General features: G+C 29.3%; 1 long non-coding RNA gene across 1 annotated transcript; it reads left to right on the top strand.

Moving 5' to 3' along the window:
- The first annotated feature begins 9975 nt into the window (after window positions 1-9975).
- On the top strand, window positions 9976-10685 carry LOC141717596 (uncharacterized). The gene is made up of 3 exons (XR_012573700.1): window positions 9976-10219; window positions 10302-10420; window positions 10509-10685. It is a non-coding gene; the product is annotated as an uncharacterized LOC141717596 (long non-coding RNA).
- The last annotated feature ends 8104 nt before the right edge of the window (window positions 10686-18789 follow it).

Here is an 18789-nt window from a genome sequence, read left to right as displayed (position 1 = left end):
TAGCAATAACTAGACAATCATAACCATTATAAATCAGTTCCTCAAATTATGATAAATTTACACAAATTATTCAACTTATAATGACTCAATAATTACACCCCCATTTAGAGGCTTATACTAATTTGACTTAAAATTAAATAATTTCATATCAAATTTACCTAAATCATTGCATTCACTTCACTTCACTTTTATATAAATAGATACAGATATTCTTATTCTTTTAGACAAACACATAAAGAAATTTATAAACAACTTCATCAAAGTTTTAGTTCTTCCATCACACTTAATTCAATTCATTAGTCTCCAAATGTCTAATAAATGTATACATATCTAATTACTTTCTATTTTTGATATGCTTGACCCATCACGAACTAATAAGAAAGTTAAAGTGCGAATTATAAGGATGTGGGATTCTGTATTACCTGAGAAGAGCAACACTATATTAGGATAAAATGCAATCTTATTAGATGATGATGTAAGTATATTCCTCATAATATTTTGTATTCAATATATTTATAATAAATGAATCTGTTATTATTTGTAGAACTTTTACATGCAAGCGTTTATATATCCCGAGAAACGGAATGAAGTTGGTAGCACTATAACCGAAGAAGGAATATATATATTATAGAAATTTCAGTGTGAAGGAGGCTACATTTAAACTCATGCCGGTTTGTTCAAACTATATACTTAACTCTATCAGTTCTACTAGGGTGGAAAAGGTTTCTCGAAGATGACTTCATGATACCAAAACATAAATTTGAGTTTATTGATTTGGGTGAGTTATTGGATATTGCAAAAAATATTGTTTCCCCACCATTACCTACTATCCCACAGGTTTGCAAATAATTACATAATCTATAAATTGTTATCATAAAATTTCATATTTTATATTTATTATATTTTTAATTTTCCAGATATCATTGGTGTCGTTGAAAATTTTAAAAACTTGAGCCCAATTCACACAAAATATGGAAAAAGGAAAATAGTGAAATTCAAAATCTATGAAGGAAGGTAAAATATTAAAATTATAAGGATAGACATATTTTATCTTTAAATTTTACATATTGGATTGAATTACCTTCAGTGTATTACAATATTTATAAAAATATCGGGGATATGATTTTTTCCCCAGAAACTATCCTAAAATCATAATTTGGAGTTGGGGTGAGCAACGGGTCAGAACCAGACCGGACCGAACCGGAACCGAAATAGCAATATTTCAAGAACCGAACCGGACCCGTTTATGTGTAAGAACCGAACTGTAAATTTCGGTTCGGTTCAGTTCCAAACCGAAAGAACCGAAGTTATATTTTATTTTATATTTATTCATTTTGCATATTATTTTATATTCTAACTTTTTAAATTTTGACTAGTTTTGATTATTTATTAAGGGTAACTTAGTAAAAAAGATTTTAATTAGTGGTGGATCATTTTAAATTCGATTACTTTCTAATATATAAGAAGAAAAATATTTATAAAAATATTTGAAACTCCATATATATTTAAAGAAACGAGTAATACAATAAAAATCATATTTTTCTTAAAATTTATCAAAATATTATTAATAAAAAAACATAATACGTAATATATATACATATATTTATATATATATTTATATTTATTCATTTATATACGGTTCGGTTCGGTTCTTACGGTTCTAGTATGTTAAGAACCGAACCGAACCGAGAACTGAAATTTCTAGAAAAACAAGAACCGAACCAGACCCGAATTAGTGAAGAACCAAACCGGAATAGTAATTTTCTTTCGGTTCGGTTCGGTTCTCGATTCTGATCCGGGAAATGCTCACTCTTATTTGGAGTAGCCTGTTATTGGAATTTTAACAAGTGAATTTAGAGGCGAGTATACTTACTCAAATATATAAAAAATGTGATAAATATTTTCATTAATAATAGTTTGTATTTTAATTAATTCTTTTTATATTATACTTTGTAGAGCCTATTTAATTAAGTTCCTTAACAGTCTAAAGAGCTTCCCATATGCAGAAAAAGAGTATTTATATTTAATACTATACCTATTTACCAAATTCTTATCTTTAACGAACTACAAAAAATTTAACAGTCCTAATTATTTGTAACAAATATAGGATAACAGTAATTGCTCATAACAAAACAAAAGCAGTTAATGTTGTCCTCTATGATCGTGATGTTAGGCGATTAGTTGGTAAGACTGCAACAATGATGTTGTAAGAAGTTGAGGAAGCTGGAGAGGTATAAAAACCAAACAATTACTTTAACTAGATTTCATTTTATTCTCAAAAGAAATTAATAACATATATTAATTTGTACTTATACTGTATGTTATTATTTTATTATCAGGCCAAAACAAATTCATTTTTCCTTAATAAATCATGAACATTGCTAACAAAGATGTTATCTTGAATATACTTATTATACTGATTAGTGAGGATAATGTGTTAATTAATAGTACAATGTACAATACTTATGTATCGAAAAAGTCGAAAGTATCAACTCTAAGATATCAGAATACATTTATGATTCAACATTTGGTTTCTAGAGGTAAATCAGTAAATATTTGTACTTTTTTCATACTACATATCATCATGCCTTTTTTAATTATTCAAGAAAATATTAACCAAATAATATTTTTATTTTGGTGTGTGGTGAAACAACTGCTTCTAGTTATACCCCCGGATCTGCTAAATCATGCAATAAGAAAATTAAAATGGTTAATCCTCTAACTTATATATCCCTATAGTATATGAGTTTCTAAATTTTTGTACATATATTAGATGTTTAGTTTTGTACCTTAAATTTTTATATAATTTTAATAAACAGAATTACTAACAACTGAGTTTGATTTGTCCAAATTTCTTTCTTTATGGATATGCACAGAACGTTCAGGATTTTGGAATAAAGGAGATAATGTTTGGGGTGATATTGATTTTTGTTTCTTTATCATGGAATAAGATATATGAACATTTAAAGTCTCCCAAGATTCATGTATTCCTTTCCTAACATTTTCGCACTTTTATCGTATTCAATCATTAAGTTTTGTTTTTTTATAACATGTATTTTAAAAACGTAGTATTTGATACATTCAACATTTTATATAACAAAAATATTACAAAAATATTGAATTCAAAACCAACTATATGTATATTTTATTTTTGCACATAATTTTAGTGCAAATAATATAATTGAAAGTGTTAGATAATGAATTACACACAGGGGGGTGAATTTGTTTTTATGTTTTTCTGCTTTTCTTGAAGTGTTTATGATGATGAACAAAGTAAATTAAAATCTTGTAGTTAAATGTGTAAGTACCGAATTTAGACAGATAAAAAAGTGAACACACATCTTTCAAAACTCACTTAATTTTATATTAAAATTAAGAATGTTTTGCTACAAAATTTGTAGGCTCTTTGTTGATAAAAATCTTAGCTTCTTCCTTGAGAGAATACAAGATTTTTTTTTATCTAAATTGTTACATCTAGCAAAACATCCAGTGTTTACTTTATAGAACATTAAACAGTGGTTTTTACACAGCATGCAAAAGCATGTACTAAACCTTATTTTTGGATAATCAAATCTTTCTATTTCTGGCTTGGTGTATCTTTGCTAATCTTGCACGCCTGTGACTTTACTTTGCCAGTTAATCTTGGCCTTTGATCTTGTACTCTTCAAGCTGCTTTTGTAGACTTGTCAATCCAACTGATTAGATTGTTTGTTGATTGATAATCTTGGATATTGAACTGGTCTGCATTTTGTACTTTAAGTTTTACCTCGAGATCTCCAGTTTGGTATATAGATAACTTGACATCTCGATAAGTATATTGGCTTATTGAGATCTCTAATCACTCTATAGTTGTTTTGACTTATCGAAGTCTTTGAGTTCTCTATAAGAGAATTTGGCTTGTCGAGATCTCTCATTTTCATGTCTTCATTTTGGCTTATCGATAACTCTGAGTTCTCTAATGACAAGTTGACTTATCAATAACTCAGAGTTCTCTAGTGAAGAAATGACTTATTGATATCTCCATTCTTCATGTCTTCAAATTGGCTTGTCGATATCTCTGAGTTCTCTAGTAACTTTTCCTGACTTGTCGATAAGTCATCTGGAGTTCTCGAATGACTTCTCTATAACACTTAATATGTGACTTGTAGAGATCTTGACTTAGAATATTTTTTCCAAAACAGATTTATTCAATTCCAAACTTCTTCATAATTCTTCTGAGGCATGATCTTCTTGATCTTCTTCCAGATAGAATTCTTAGGCTTGATACTGTTTACTAGAAAAAGACTCCAGTCTGCCCTTGAACATTTTAACAGACTTAAGTGGTACAATACAAAATACAAACTTAGGTTACAATACAACTTACTTAGAGTTGTTAATTTGACTTAGTCTTGTTATTGTACAAGCATGGCTTGCACAACATAAATGTTTTTATAAAAAATACATTCATTTTTGAACAATTTTTTTTACGTTCCATCTAATTTTGAAGAAAATTTAGTTTGATTTAAATTAATATAAAATTTTAAGTTATAACTAGAAAATAACTTTTATTAATTCTTTTAAAATTTCTCAATATTTGACCTATGTGCGTAGCACGGGTAAATTCACTCGTGTAGTTGAATGATCACAATATTTTGTATATCTGTAAACTTGTCAAAGTTTTAACTTTTATAACATCCATATTTGTGAACTTGGCTATATAATTTAATTTGATAAATTTTACTTATTATCAAAGTTTTGACATCTATTACAATACAATTTATGTGTGTGAATAAGAGACTGTTTAATCGATCAATATATGATTCATATCTGAATTTTCAAGTTACTTAGATATAGACTAATCGTAATTATTGGTATTATTTGTTAGGAATATGTGTATTAGTTTGATGATAAGTTCAGCAAAACACTTAAGTAGAAATCTAGTGTTTGTAGCCTCAACGGATAAGACCATCTTGGCTATCCGTTGAAGGAGTAGCCTTACTTAGCAATAAGTTTGGTATTGTAGCACATCTCACTCTCTGATTTCAAGCTGTAATTCTTAGATGTTGTTAGGAGATAATCAGTCATGTTGACTACTAATGGATGTACAAATAGGAGGGCTAATTGTAAATATTTCATGCCTTGTAATTTTGTATAAGTGAAGAAGTGTCAACGGATATTGAAGACCTTCAACGGATAAGAAACTAAGCTTCAACGGATGTCTCTAACGCTTCAACGGATAATATCCATCAACGGATAAGTGCTTCAACGGATAAAGCTTCAACTGCTAGAGCATCAACGGATAAAGCCATCAACGGATGAAAGCTTCAACGGATGCACTGCTAGAGCATCAACGGATAAAGCCATCAACGGATGAAAGCTTCAACGGATGCTCAGTCTCATAGCAGTTGATAGTGACAGTTAACAAAGCTGACAGAGGCACATGAATTGACAGAGATGTGGTAGCCTATTTCAGGAACAGCAGAAAAAGCAGCCATTTTTAGTCTGGTTCAAAATGGAAAGTCAACAGATAATTCCATATTACACTGGATAAAAATGGAACAGAAACAAGTGGAAAACTATTGTCTTATTGTACTTTATCTTTGTACTCACTTGTAAACTTGGTGTTATATAAACCAAGTAGTAGCTAGTAATTAGATATGAATTTTCCCTGAGCTGTTTAGAAATATCAAGAGAGAAAATCATCTAGTTTGTACTAGGAAGCAGCTGTGATTTAGTTTTGAATCACAGATTTTCTGAAATAACACATCTCTGGTAAAACAACAGATCCACCAGAAAAGTTTTTAAGTTCTTTGTGTTCATTACATTTGTGTTTGAATATATATCTGTCTGCATCAGCTCCAAGCAATTCACACACATTTGATCACTCAAACACTTAGTCTTACAAACTGCTCAAAACTTGAAAAAGTTTTGAGATTTACATTCAACCCCCCTTCTGTAAATCTCATTGTTAGTCCACTGGGAATAACATTATTGTATATTATTTACAATCTATTTACTTAGAAATATTATTCTTGTTCAAGTTAATTGTGTGATTCATGTAATTATTATGTACTACCTCATAATTTTTTTATCTATTCTCTTATTTTTTTACTGAAAGAAATGATGTTTATAATGTGGTGTTTATGATTGCCAATATTTTTCAAATTTAACTGTACATATTAATTAGTTCAACTCTGATAGCCTAATTTTTTCTTTGATAAGATTAATATAAAATTTTATATTAAGAGTTAAATTTTATGAAGTCCACTATTTCATTTGACTCCTTGGAGTCCATATCTGTTTTACAAGTAAAATATAGGTTCAAATATTGCAAAATATATTCAAGATTTTGAATTAAATAAGAATTTTTGTAGAACATGATTCACAAAATAATATATTTTGTAATATTTTTATGCAATATTTTACTTGCAGAACATAAGTGATCTTCAAGATTTCCAAAAAAAAATGATCTCCATAGAACTTAACTTTATATAAATATATCAATAAGAAAAGCATGCATAAAACCATATTCGACTTGATCCGAACTGGCCCGGCCCGGCCTGGCCCGACCCATTTTTTAATAAGCCGGGCACGATCCCTTTCTAAAAAATTGGAATTTTTAAAGACGGCTCTGTGAACTCTTCGTTAGGGCTGTCAAACGGATAATTCAGATACAGATCTGTCTATATCCGTATCTGAATCCGAATCCGAAAATATTTAAAGAATAAAATCTGAATCCGGATCCGACGGACCGAATCCGATTTTCAATCAGATTTTTTATTTTACATTAAAAATTAAAAAAATGAAAAAAATAGTAAAAGTTAAAAATTCATTTTAAAAATAAAAATAAAAGATAAAGTGATTTAATCATATTTTAATTTTTCAAAAAAATAATTTTATTTATCTTTTCAATATAATCGTTATCTTTAAATTGTAGAACTCAAATGATTTTTTTTAAACATAATATTTAATATATATATATAGAGAGAGAGAGAGTCCCACTCAAGGGAGAATTTTTTATATGGAGAATTATGGAGAATCAATCACAGCCATCCATTTTCTTATCAGATTAAGTAATGGTATTTTTGTAATTAAAAAATATTTTAAGGCTATTAAGTAACTGTTGTACGGACAACTACAAACACATAGATATACACACAAAACTAGCAGTGAGTCTGAGCTAAAGACAAACAGAAAGGAGAGAGAATAAGAGACTATAAAATATCAAAATCAAAGTTTACAGATCGATTTGAGCTATTGAATCGAGCTATTGAATCGAAGATTTCATCATAAAAAGGTGTATAATCGTTATTGCAAGGCAATGTTTCGAATATGTAAGTTTTTTTAATCTTTAATTTAATTTCTGTAGTAAACTTGAGATTATTAAGAAGGATTAGAGCTTCTTCATTATATTTTTTGTAAAATATTGACATAATTTTTCGTGCGTGTATATTTTGTTTTTTAGATCTGTTGATTTAGTAGTAGATCCTTAGATTTTGATTTTGATTCTAGAGTAGAAGCTTTTTGTTGTGTGTATAAAATTTGCCTGTGTTTAACTGCACTTAAAATCGATATTTAGTAGTTGTGTTCGATTATGAATTGTTGATTCTGTATTAGATGCAAAAAATATGATGATAATTGTAGTTTACAAGCACTGTATAGTGTTTATCAAGTTTTACTTTAATTAAAAATGATATTTAGTAATTATTTCATTTCAAATCTGTTGATTCAGTAATAGATCCATAGAAATTGATTTTCATTCTAGAGTAGAAGCTTTTTGTTGTGTGTATAGAATTTGCATGTGTTTAACTTCACTTAAAATCGATATTTAGTAGTTGTGTTCAATTTGGAATTGTTGATTCTGTATTAGATGCAAAAAATGATGATAATTGTAGTTTACAACCACTGTATTGTGTTTATCAAGTTTGACTTTAATTAAAAATGATATGTAGTAATTCAGTCATATAAAATCTGTTGATTCTGTAGTAGATCCCTAGATTTTGATTTTCATTCTAGGGTGGAAGCTTTTTGTACAGAGTTTCCCTGTCTTTATTCTTACCTAAAATTGATAATTAGTAGTTGTGTTGGATTTGGACTTGTTGATTATATGCAAATAATATGATGACAATTGTAGTTTAAAAGCATTCTATTGTATTTAACAAGTTTGACTTTAAATACAAATAATATTTAGTAGATCGGTCAATTCAATTCAGTTTATTCTGTATTAGTTCCATAGAATTTGATTTTCATTCTAGAGTATAAGCTTTTTGTGGTGTGTACAGTAACTTTAACTAAAATCAATATTTACTAGTTGTGTTATATTATATTTCTTGATTCTGTATTAGATGAAGAAAAAATGATGATCATTGTAGATTAGAAGCATTATATTGTGTTTATCATGTTTGACTTTAAATAAAATTTATATTTAGTAGATCGGTGGATTTAAATACGTTTACTCTGTAGTAGATCCATAACATTTATGGATTCTGGAAAGGTTGTTGTGCTGCCCTGTGTTGTTATTGCGTCCTGGATGCCTGTTTCTGATCCATGAATATCATCATCTTATATATCATTGATAATTGATTAGCTTCTAGTTAAATTATTTGTTTTTTTAGTACTGTCTGTGGAGAAGAACTTATCATGGGGAAGCCGGAATGATGAATTTTGTGATATTACCCTGCTTCCATTTTATTTCATTTGTGCTATTTATTTCATGTTACTTCCGCTACAAAGATAATTCATTCTACCTACGTTCAGCCTCCCAAACAACAAATATGAATGATGAGCATTATGTATATGATATAAACACTTTTATGTGTTAGTTGTGATTATTCTATGTTTTGTGATTATAATAAATATTAGGAGTAATTTCATGTTTTGTTGCAGTATTTGGTTTTTAATATAATGCACAACAATAATATTGGACTTCATAAATCTTTAGGTACTTTTTCAAGTGCAAAAGTTAAGGCAAAACATAAAAATTATGGATCCAGGAATGCTACAATGAAAAGAAAAATGAGGAACAGGGAAGGACAACTGAGCACAAATGATTTTAATAAATATTTGAGGTAATAAGACAAGAATTATGTAACATTAATTTCAGTTCTGTTGTTGAATTATTTTAATGGTGAAATAGAATTAATGATAATAGTAAAGTGTACAGAGGTATCTGGGAAACATTACTAAAAGACAAAAAAGAAGGATGTATATTCATTGATCCGTTATGGTTCACAAAATATTCCTCAAAAAATCCTAATTCAAGGAAGGAGGCACTGCGGTGGATCTCAGATGAAAAAATATTTGGAAAGAGATATGTGTTTGTTCCAATGTGTGAAAGGTAAAACATTTCTCAGAGACTAAATACTACAAGAAATAGAATTTTTGAAAATTGATTATATTTTTTTTATCATAGCTACCATTGGAATTTACTAATACTGTGCAACTTGGGTGAGACTATTGAATCAAAAAATAGTCCATGTATTTTGTTATTGGATTCACTCCATGCAAGAGAGCCACATTTGCTTAAACGACAACTTCAAAGGTATACAACCCTTTATTTCTTATTTCATTTAAATTTGACATTAAAACAGTTTTTAAGTAGATAAAAATCTAGAGTTTAATGGTTTATGATTATTGACATAACAAATTTATTGTGTAGTTTTGTGGAGAACATTTTGAAATATGAAGAAAAGGAAGAAATTGATGAAGTAATGATGTATCCGTTTGAGATTCCAAGAGTCCCCCAACAGAATGATGGTTCTAAATGTGGGCACTATGTTCTGTATTACATTTACAAGTTTCTAATGACATGTCCAGAGTATTACAACTACGAAGAAGATTACCCAGGATTTGTAAGCAGCATACATCAAAAAAAATATCTTTATTTTATTTAATTTTCTGCACTGTTTTAAATTTTTATGTTTCAATTTGTTTATAACGGATGAATGAGAGTTGGTTCACTGCTGATGAAGTCAATGAGTTTTCTGCAAATTTACCGTCATGGCATGATACTATGCTGAAAAAAGAGAAGACGAGAATGAAGAATACGAAGATAATGACATTAAAATCATCAATATCATAGAATTTGCAGAAAACAACGAGGACAGAGATCAAGAGATAGAATTCAAAAATTCGCTAAATGCTACTTCTTTCAATTTAGAAGCAAGCGACGCACTTCGGGCATTATGTGTATATACCCCAGAGAGTTCTCAAGAGAAACAAACACCAATTGTACCACAATGTAAGTATTAATTTAGTTTTTTTATTAATAGCACCAGTAATTGAAATTTTTAAGAAACAATTTCCTTCTATTTTCTTAATAGGTAAAGATGATATTAAAGTCAATGAGGACTCAGTGAAAGAGATTAACAAGTCAGTTTTTGAGCATAAGGCAAAGAAAATTAGAGTCAAAGTGAGAGCACATCGAACAGATTTTGACGAGGTTAATTTGACACTCTTTTGTAATGATATATTTTTTTAACAAAATTTGGTGTTGTATTATAATGTAACTCATACAATCATTATTATAGGATACTAGCGTTGATGCACAGTATTTGACATCACCTAAAGGAGGAGAAAAATCAAATGTTGAGAAAGGAAAAGAAGTTATTGTTAGTGAAGAAATAAAGAATAATGTGGAAGAAAGTACAGATCCATTAAATGAGACTGAAGTTGATCATCCAGATACAATTCAAGATGAGAAACAACCCGAGGAAGAAGGTAAATCAATAAAGAATGACAAAGGAATGATCAGCAAGGTAAATAATATTTTTATTTTTTTTCATTTGTCGATTCTTTTGTTCAAGTTGTATAAATCGGTTTAACATTTGTTATTATTATTTTTTCCAGGCACGAAAAGATAAAACAAAGAAAAGGAGATGTAGAACTTCTGTTGGTACAATTAAAAAACGAAGATCACCAAGGCTGATGACAACAATCTCCAAATCAAATACTGATGAAACAAATTATCAAGTAAAAACATATATATATATATATTTTTTATTTTTTTTGTTCCTTGTCTTTTTAATTGCATCAAAGAACAAAACAAAAAAAAACATAGATAGATAATTTTTTTAAATGAAACCTATGATGACATACATATCTTGACAATAGATAGTTATTATACAAGATAGTTATTTCACATTTTTAAAATTTTGATGATTAATCATTTTAATCTTATATTATGCTTTCTGTTAGGATATAAAAAGGTCAATTGCAAGAAAAAAGAAGAAAGAACCACCAAATGGAAATGATCAATCTGATAGTGATTTTGAAGCAACTGCGCATGTAAACTTGACAAGAGAAGCAAGAAATGAAAAAAAGAAACAAAAACATCAGAAAAATGTAGCAAAAAAAAAGGAAAAATCCTGTCCAGTTAATAACATAGAAATAATTATATATTAAAAACTAAACGATAAAAAAATTTATCAGTTTGTGTACCTTATAATTTTACTACTGTTTATAATGGTTATATTTGTCTTCTTTCAGGCTGAAAATAGAAATGCAAAAAAACAAAAATGTGAAGAAGTAGACAGAGAAGTAGAACATTTATTAGAAGAGAAGCCAAAGATATTATTGATCAGGGCTTATCCGTCAACGTTTTCTAAAGTTGTAAGTGCACTTTCAAAAGAGCAAAAGGAATGGGTGACAAGTGTTGGTTTCGGTCCACTTTTATCATTTGAGTTGAGAGTCGTACCCCGTGAGATTGCAGTCAACATTTTATGGTGGTTTGACCACAATAATAATGAAATGATGTTGCCTGAAAATAAACACATTAAGGTGGATGAGGAAGATGTGAATTTGATTCTGGGACTGCCAAGAGGTCAAAAAGTTGTTAAATTTGAGAAAGATAAAGACATATATAATAAATGGAGAGAACAATTCCCTAAGAAGAGGATAACTGAGCTGATGGTGGCTAATGCAATCGGACTCTCCACAGAAGCAGATGAGAAGTTCAAACAAAACTTCATGGTCCTTATGACAAATTTGTTCATAAGAACAGATAAGACTGCAAATGTCAGTCAATATTCACTCGGATTCAAGGGAACTTACGAAAATGCAAAAAATTTCAATTGGTGCAAGCCATTTTTGGAAAATATAAAGGAAGCACATGAATTATGGTGGAAGAATCCACAAACGTAGTACTATACTGGTTCACTTGTCTTCCTTCTTGTAAGTAATCAACTAACCTTTTCTTATGGTTCCGTTACTTACTTTTCTGAATAAAAAATATTGATCTGTTTTTCATTTATTTTTTATTTCAGTTTCTGTACCTTGATAGAATACAACACTTTCGAATCATTGCTGATTGGACATCACCGCCTTTCATTGGTTGGAAGACTTCCCTCATAGCGAACCGAAGTAAAGCTAAAATGTATGATGACAGTTTTGGAAAGGGAATATTGGTAAGTTTATTGTAAATGATTAAAAAATTCCTTTGTAGTATGTTCTAAAATTTTCATGTTAGAATAATACTTATTAAACTCACAGTCTTTGTATAGAACATGACTTGTATTGTTCATTTTGTAGCTTGAAAAATTTAACAAAGAAAAAAGACAAGAGGGAAAAAAATCTAGTCCATCAACTGATGAACAAAATGCTCATCCAGATATAGTAAATGCAGAGAAACATAATCAGTCATTTGAGAATGATGAAGGATTGGTCAGTGAAATAAATTTCCTGATTTTGTGATGTAATTTCTCAAAAAAAATTCTTCAAGTTAAATAAAATTGGCTTACGTTATTTATTTTGCAGCATTCTAAAGAAAGCAAAGAAGACAAAGAAAACAGTTAAACATCACCTGCTAATGAAGATGCAAATCCAAACACTGAACAACAGTTTAAACAGAATGATAAACAGAATGATGAACAATTGTTTGTGAACGTAAATAATTTTTCTAGTTTTGTGCATTTCTCAGTTATTTTTTGAGTTCAAGTATAACTATCAAAGTGTTAATTTGTACTTACCTCATATATACTTATTAGAAACATTATGATCTCTTGACAAAATTTGAAACACATTCCAATTAAAGAGCAATATTACGAGGTATTCTAATATGAAAAATTATTTGTTTTTTAATTTTTGAATCACAAATTATGTATAGGTATTTGATGTCAGAGACATTTGGAAAACTCCAGAACAAACAATTAAAGTACATTCATGTTTGCTATCTTCTGAAGAAGATAAGCTGAACAGTGATATTATGTCTATAGCTAAAAATGTTCAAGAAGAACATAATTCTAATGATTTCTGTACTGAACAGGTAAAAAATTTGATTTTGTTACTCTAGCAACTATTAATATATTTACTCGAATGAGCTAACTTGGCTATGGATTTAGGAAATTCTATCACAGTTGGAGATTGATTTTAAGGAATTGGAAGAGGCAAGCACAAAATTCAGAAGCACCTTACTAATGACAAATGAAATAGTACCAAATCATGCAAAGGTGAAGGAGTTTGAAGACAAATTTTTGAAGCAATTTAAACCCTCAGAAACGCAGAGTGTTGACACAAGGTATTATAATACTTAAATATATTTCACAAAAAAAAATTTAATGGACGACTATAAAAAATATAATATATAAATAATGGTTTTACTAAATATGCATTTTGTATATATTTTTTAGTATGTTTTATTAAAAAGTTTTGTTTGCATAAAACAGAATTGAACAAGAGTGGCCGAAATTATTAGAGAATGACTGGAGGACAATTGAAATTTTATCACTTCCTCATTTTGATAGAGCTTATAATAAATTACTTGACATTGATGATTTCCTTGGAGAATTAACAATTGGTGGTGAAATTGTTGATTTTGTTAGATCTCCTGGAGAGAGTTCAAAAAATTTTGAAATGGAAAACTTGTTTGACCAAGAAAGACCAAGGAGGGAGCAGAAGGTAGGGGAATACAATAAATCCCGTTTCAGAGAGCGGGTTATTGACATTGATAGGGTAAGACTAACGAAAACAGAAGAAGAGGTCTGGAATAGGATAAATGCAGATACAGGGAACCCAATGTATGTAAATCAAATATCTAAATTAAAATAAAATTATACCATATTTTAGTCCCTAAGTACATTGTATTAAATTTAATGTATTTTTGCAGGCAAACAATCTTTTTCTGGGAGGATGTAATTTGCATGAAACACCAGCTTAAGACTTTAAGGACAAATAATCGAATAGCTAGTGGTGTCATCGACGTTTATGCGTCAATACTTAATCAAGATGAGAAATACAGATCTGCTGATTCACCAAATAGGTTTTTCTGCAACACATTTATAACAGTAAGAAAATTATGATACGATGTTTTATTTAATAATTATGTGTTGTATGTTTAATGGTAAAACCGATTTTGGTCTTTCTAAATAATAATGCCAATTGTGCTTCTAAAAAATGTATTTGGTTGCAGATGTTGACATTGACTAAAAAAAATCAGGCAGAAAATGAAATTAATGAAGGAGAGGATGTTATAAAGTTTAACAGGTTCCGTGCTAGATTGGACATGATGCTTGCAAAACATAGCATAAAATTACAGACCTTAATATGGTAAAACTTATTTTTACTACTTTATACTTGTAAAGCTTTACTATATGTTATAGCTACATTTTAACTTAATGTCATTTTAATGTGCAAATTTTTTTCACAATCGAAAATGAAAATCATTATTATCTCATGTGCTTTAATCTTAAAAGACCATCGATAGAGCTCATTGACAACATAATAAATAAATACAGAAATACTAATGCTTATGATGGATATCCAGAGAGCCTGGTAAAATTTCTTGACCAAAATATATTAATTTGTGTAAAATCTTATGTACTAATTAAAATATTTGTTTTTTTTCAGAAAGATCTTTTTGTCAAGTACATGAAGAACATCAGTCCAATAAGGAGCTCACAATTAAGCAAAGTTCCAATCGAATGCCTAGAAATGAAGTGGTGCAGTGATGATAACATAATTGACTCTGGTATTTTTGCAATTCATCACATGGAGACATACAAAGGAAATGGCGTAAGGAAATGGGAATGCAAATTTGGATCTAGAAAGGTATTATGTTAGACTCACTTGTATACATTACACACCCTTTTTGTCTTTGTTTTGATTAATTAGCTTCAGCATCCATCCATCCACCCCTTAGATTATTTATTTAGTTACATTAATTATCAGATCTCTCTCTCTCTCTTACACACATTATCTCTCTACATATCTCTACTTAAATCTATTAACTGTCAGCTTCTACTTTCTTTTCTTTATTTATCTCTCCTTCTTCTCTCTCTCTCCATATACAAACTCTAAAATTCACTGCTTGATTTTTTAGATACTGAATCATGCTAGCTAGCTACTAGCTCACAGTTGATGCTTTATAATATAATATAAATGAATGTTTAATATACATAAATTATTGTACTCCTGTTTGTCACGTCTTGCATAATTTAAATGATAAGTTAACCTGAAACACATTTAGTTTAAATTGAATTTAAGAATAGAAATTTAGGCTAAGTACATAATTTCTGAAATTTTATTATTGATTACAGATATTTTATTTTGTTGACATTTCAATTAGACATACCAGCTGGAAAGACAACTTCTGAAGGCACGTCAAATTTATGCTGCGAAGATTATTTGTTCTACTACAAATGGCTTGAGAAACAAGATGCTTAAGGAGATCCAGCAAATGTCTCTAAAATTAAATAATTTCATTTAGCTAATGGTTTGAAATGTTGACTTGTATGAACAAGCAATGATGTTATTTCTAAGAAATTTGATACTTATGTGCATGCATTTTAGTTTTCAATTGCTAAGAAGATTGCTGCTAATGTGCAAGCATTTAAATTTTGTAAAAGTAAAAGGATAATGTGGTGTTATGTAGAAGATGTGGAAACATGTTTTAGAACTTATTTGAGAATCATTTTATGCACAATAACTCTGTATCTTTTTGTTCCCTTAAAATTTTGATCATAATCCTAAATATTATTATTCTACCATAAAAATCAGAAAAATATCAAATCATAAAAACAAATTATGAAAATTAAAATATGTTTCATTCTACAAACATTATACAATAAACGAATACTGGAATACAGGTACATTATAATATAACTAAAAGGATTCATTATAATAGAATTAAATGCGTCAATGAATACGAGCGAATGGGTACTAGAATTAAAAGGTAATATTATAAATGAATTAAACGGATTCATTTATAGAATTAAATGCGTAAATGAAAACGAGTGAATGAGTACTAGAATTAAACAGATTTTAGTCGTAAATGTGACTATGTCGAGAAGAATGTTCTTAAAAGACAAATATTTTAAAAATGACAAAAAATAGCAATCAAAGATGCTCTATTGTGCATCACTGGCATCTTAACACTGTACCCCGAATCCTAAACCTTATAATAATAAATTTAATTCAGTTTACTTCTAAAACCCCAAAATGGGATTGCTGAACCCTAAAATGTAAACGAATATTAAACAGGGTTATACACTTACGTTTTAAACCATAGAATCTAGTTAATTCAATTTACTTTTAAAACCCAAAATGAGATTGGTGAACCCTAAAATATTAACGAATATTAAACAGGGTTATACACGTACGTTTTAAAGTGTTTGCCGGTTCCTAGGGTTTAAGATCTAGGGTTTAGGGCCTAAATGCCCTATACCCCAAATCTTAAACCCTCACATAATAAATTTAATTCAGTTAAACAGGGTTATACATGTACGTTTTAAACCATAGAATCAGTTAATTCAATTTACTTCTAAAACCCAAAATGGGATTGGTGAACCCTAAAATATTAACAAATATTAAATAGGGTTATACACGTACGTTTTAAAGTGTTTGCCGGTTCCGGCCCTAAACCCTAGAATTAATTAGGGTTTAAGATCTAGGGTTTAGGGCCTAAAGTCCCTAAACCCCAAATCTTAAACCCTAACATAATAAATTTAATTCAGTTAAACAGGGTTATACACGTACGTTTTAAACCATAGAATCAGTTAATTCAATTTACTTCTAAACCCAAAATGGGATTGGTGAACCCTAAAATATTAACGAATATTAAATAGGGTTATACACGTACGTTTTAAACCATAGAATCAGTTAATTCAATTTACTTTTAAAACCCAAAATGGGATTGGTGAACCCTAAAATATTAACGAATATTAAACAGAGTTATACACGTACGTTTTTAAGTGTTTACCGGATCCTAGGGTTTAGGGCCATTAGGGTTTAAGATCTCGGGTTTAGGGCCTAAAGGCCCTAAACCCCAAATCTTAAACCCTAACATAATAAATTTAATTCAGTTAAACAGGGTTATACACTTACGTTTTAAACCATAGAATCAGTTAATTCAATTTACTTTTAAAACCCAAAATGGGATTGGTGAACCCTAAAACATTAACGAATATTAAATAGGGTTATACACGTACGTTTTAAAGTGTTTGCCGGTTCCTAGGGTTTAAGATCTAGGGTTTAGGGCTTAAAGGCCCTAAACCCCAAATTTTAAACCCTAACATAATAAATTTAATTCAGTTAAACGGGGTTATACACTTACGTTTTAAACTATAGAATCAGTTAATTCAATTTACTTCTAAAACCCAAAATGGGATTGGTGATAACTTGGATAAAATGTAGTTCTACAATGGAATAAATTTTTAATCTTTTGAAAAAATTTATTATACTCTAAATTGGACTCTATTAACAATTTAAGTATAGAACTAAAAAAAATGGTGCACAAATATAATCAAATGCAAATCTGGTTCTATCATGGAATAAACCTAAAAGAAAAATTATGCAATAGAAAAGCTACTTCTAAGTGTGATTACTATGTTTTCTATAATATGATTATAGACAAACACAGAGAATATTAAATCATTAAAAGCAATCATTTACATTAAATTTGTAAATCGATAAATCTCCCAAAAATGGTCTTTATACAAAATTTATTAAATCATCCACAAGATAAACATTTTATCAAATAACTTGTCTTAATCATCATAATCGACAAAATAAAAATGAAAAAATACATCAGTAAAAATTGTCACTATTTATTTCTGTTATTCCTAGTGAACTAACAATGAGATTTACAGAAGGGGGGTTGAATGTAAATCTCAAAACTTTTTCAAGTTTTGAGCAGTTTCAAAGGCTGTGTGTTTAAGATAAACAAGTGTGTGAATTGCTTTAAGCTAATACAGACAGATATATATATTCAAGCACAAAAGTACAGAACACAACAGACCTTAAAAACTTTTCTGGTGGATTTGTTGTTCCACCAGAGATGGTATTTCAGAAAATCTGTGATTCAAGAAGTTGATCACAGCTACATCCTAGTACAACTAGATAATTTTTCTCAAGATTTTTCTAAACAGCTCTGGAAAAATTCTATTCTAATTACTAGCTGCTACTTGGTTTATATAACACCAAGTTTACAAGTGAAGACAAAGATAAAAGTACAATAATAAAATAAGTTCTCCACTTGTTTCTTCTCCATTTTACTCCAGTGCATTGTTGACTATTGCCTCTTTATACTAGAGTAGAACGGCTGCTTTTTCTGATGTTCCTGAAATAGGCTACCACATCTCAGTTGTCTCTGTCAACCCATGTGCCTCTGTTTGTAGGTACAACTACCACTTGTCAACTGCTATTTAACAGAACATCCGTTGAAGCCTTCATCCGTTGATGGCTTTATCCGTTGATGTGTTAGCAGTTGAAGCTCTATCCGTTGATGCACTCATCCGTTGAAGGATGTTATCCGTTGAAGCTTTAGAGACATCCGTTGAAGCTTTGTTTCCATCCGTTGAAGGTCTTAGTTAGCCGTTG

This window comes from Apium graveolens, chromosome 4 (assembly GCF_009905375.1).
Source record: "Apium graveolens cultivar Ventura chromosome 4, ASM990537v1, whole genome shotgun sequence".
NCBI classification, from domain to species: Eukaryota; Viridiplantae; Streptophyta; class Magnoliopsida; order Apiales; family Apiaceae; genus Apium; species Apium graveolens.
Note: the sequence above shows the minus strand (reverse complement) of the source record. Positions and strands in the feature narration are given on the sequence as shown.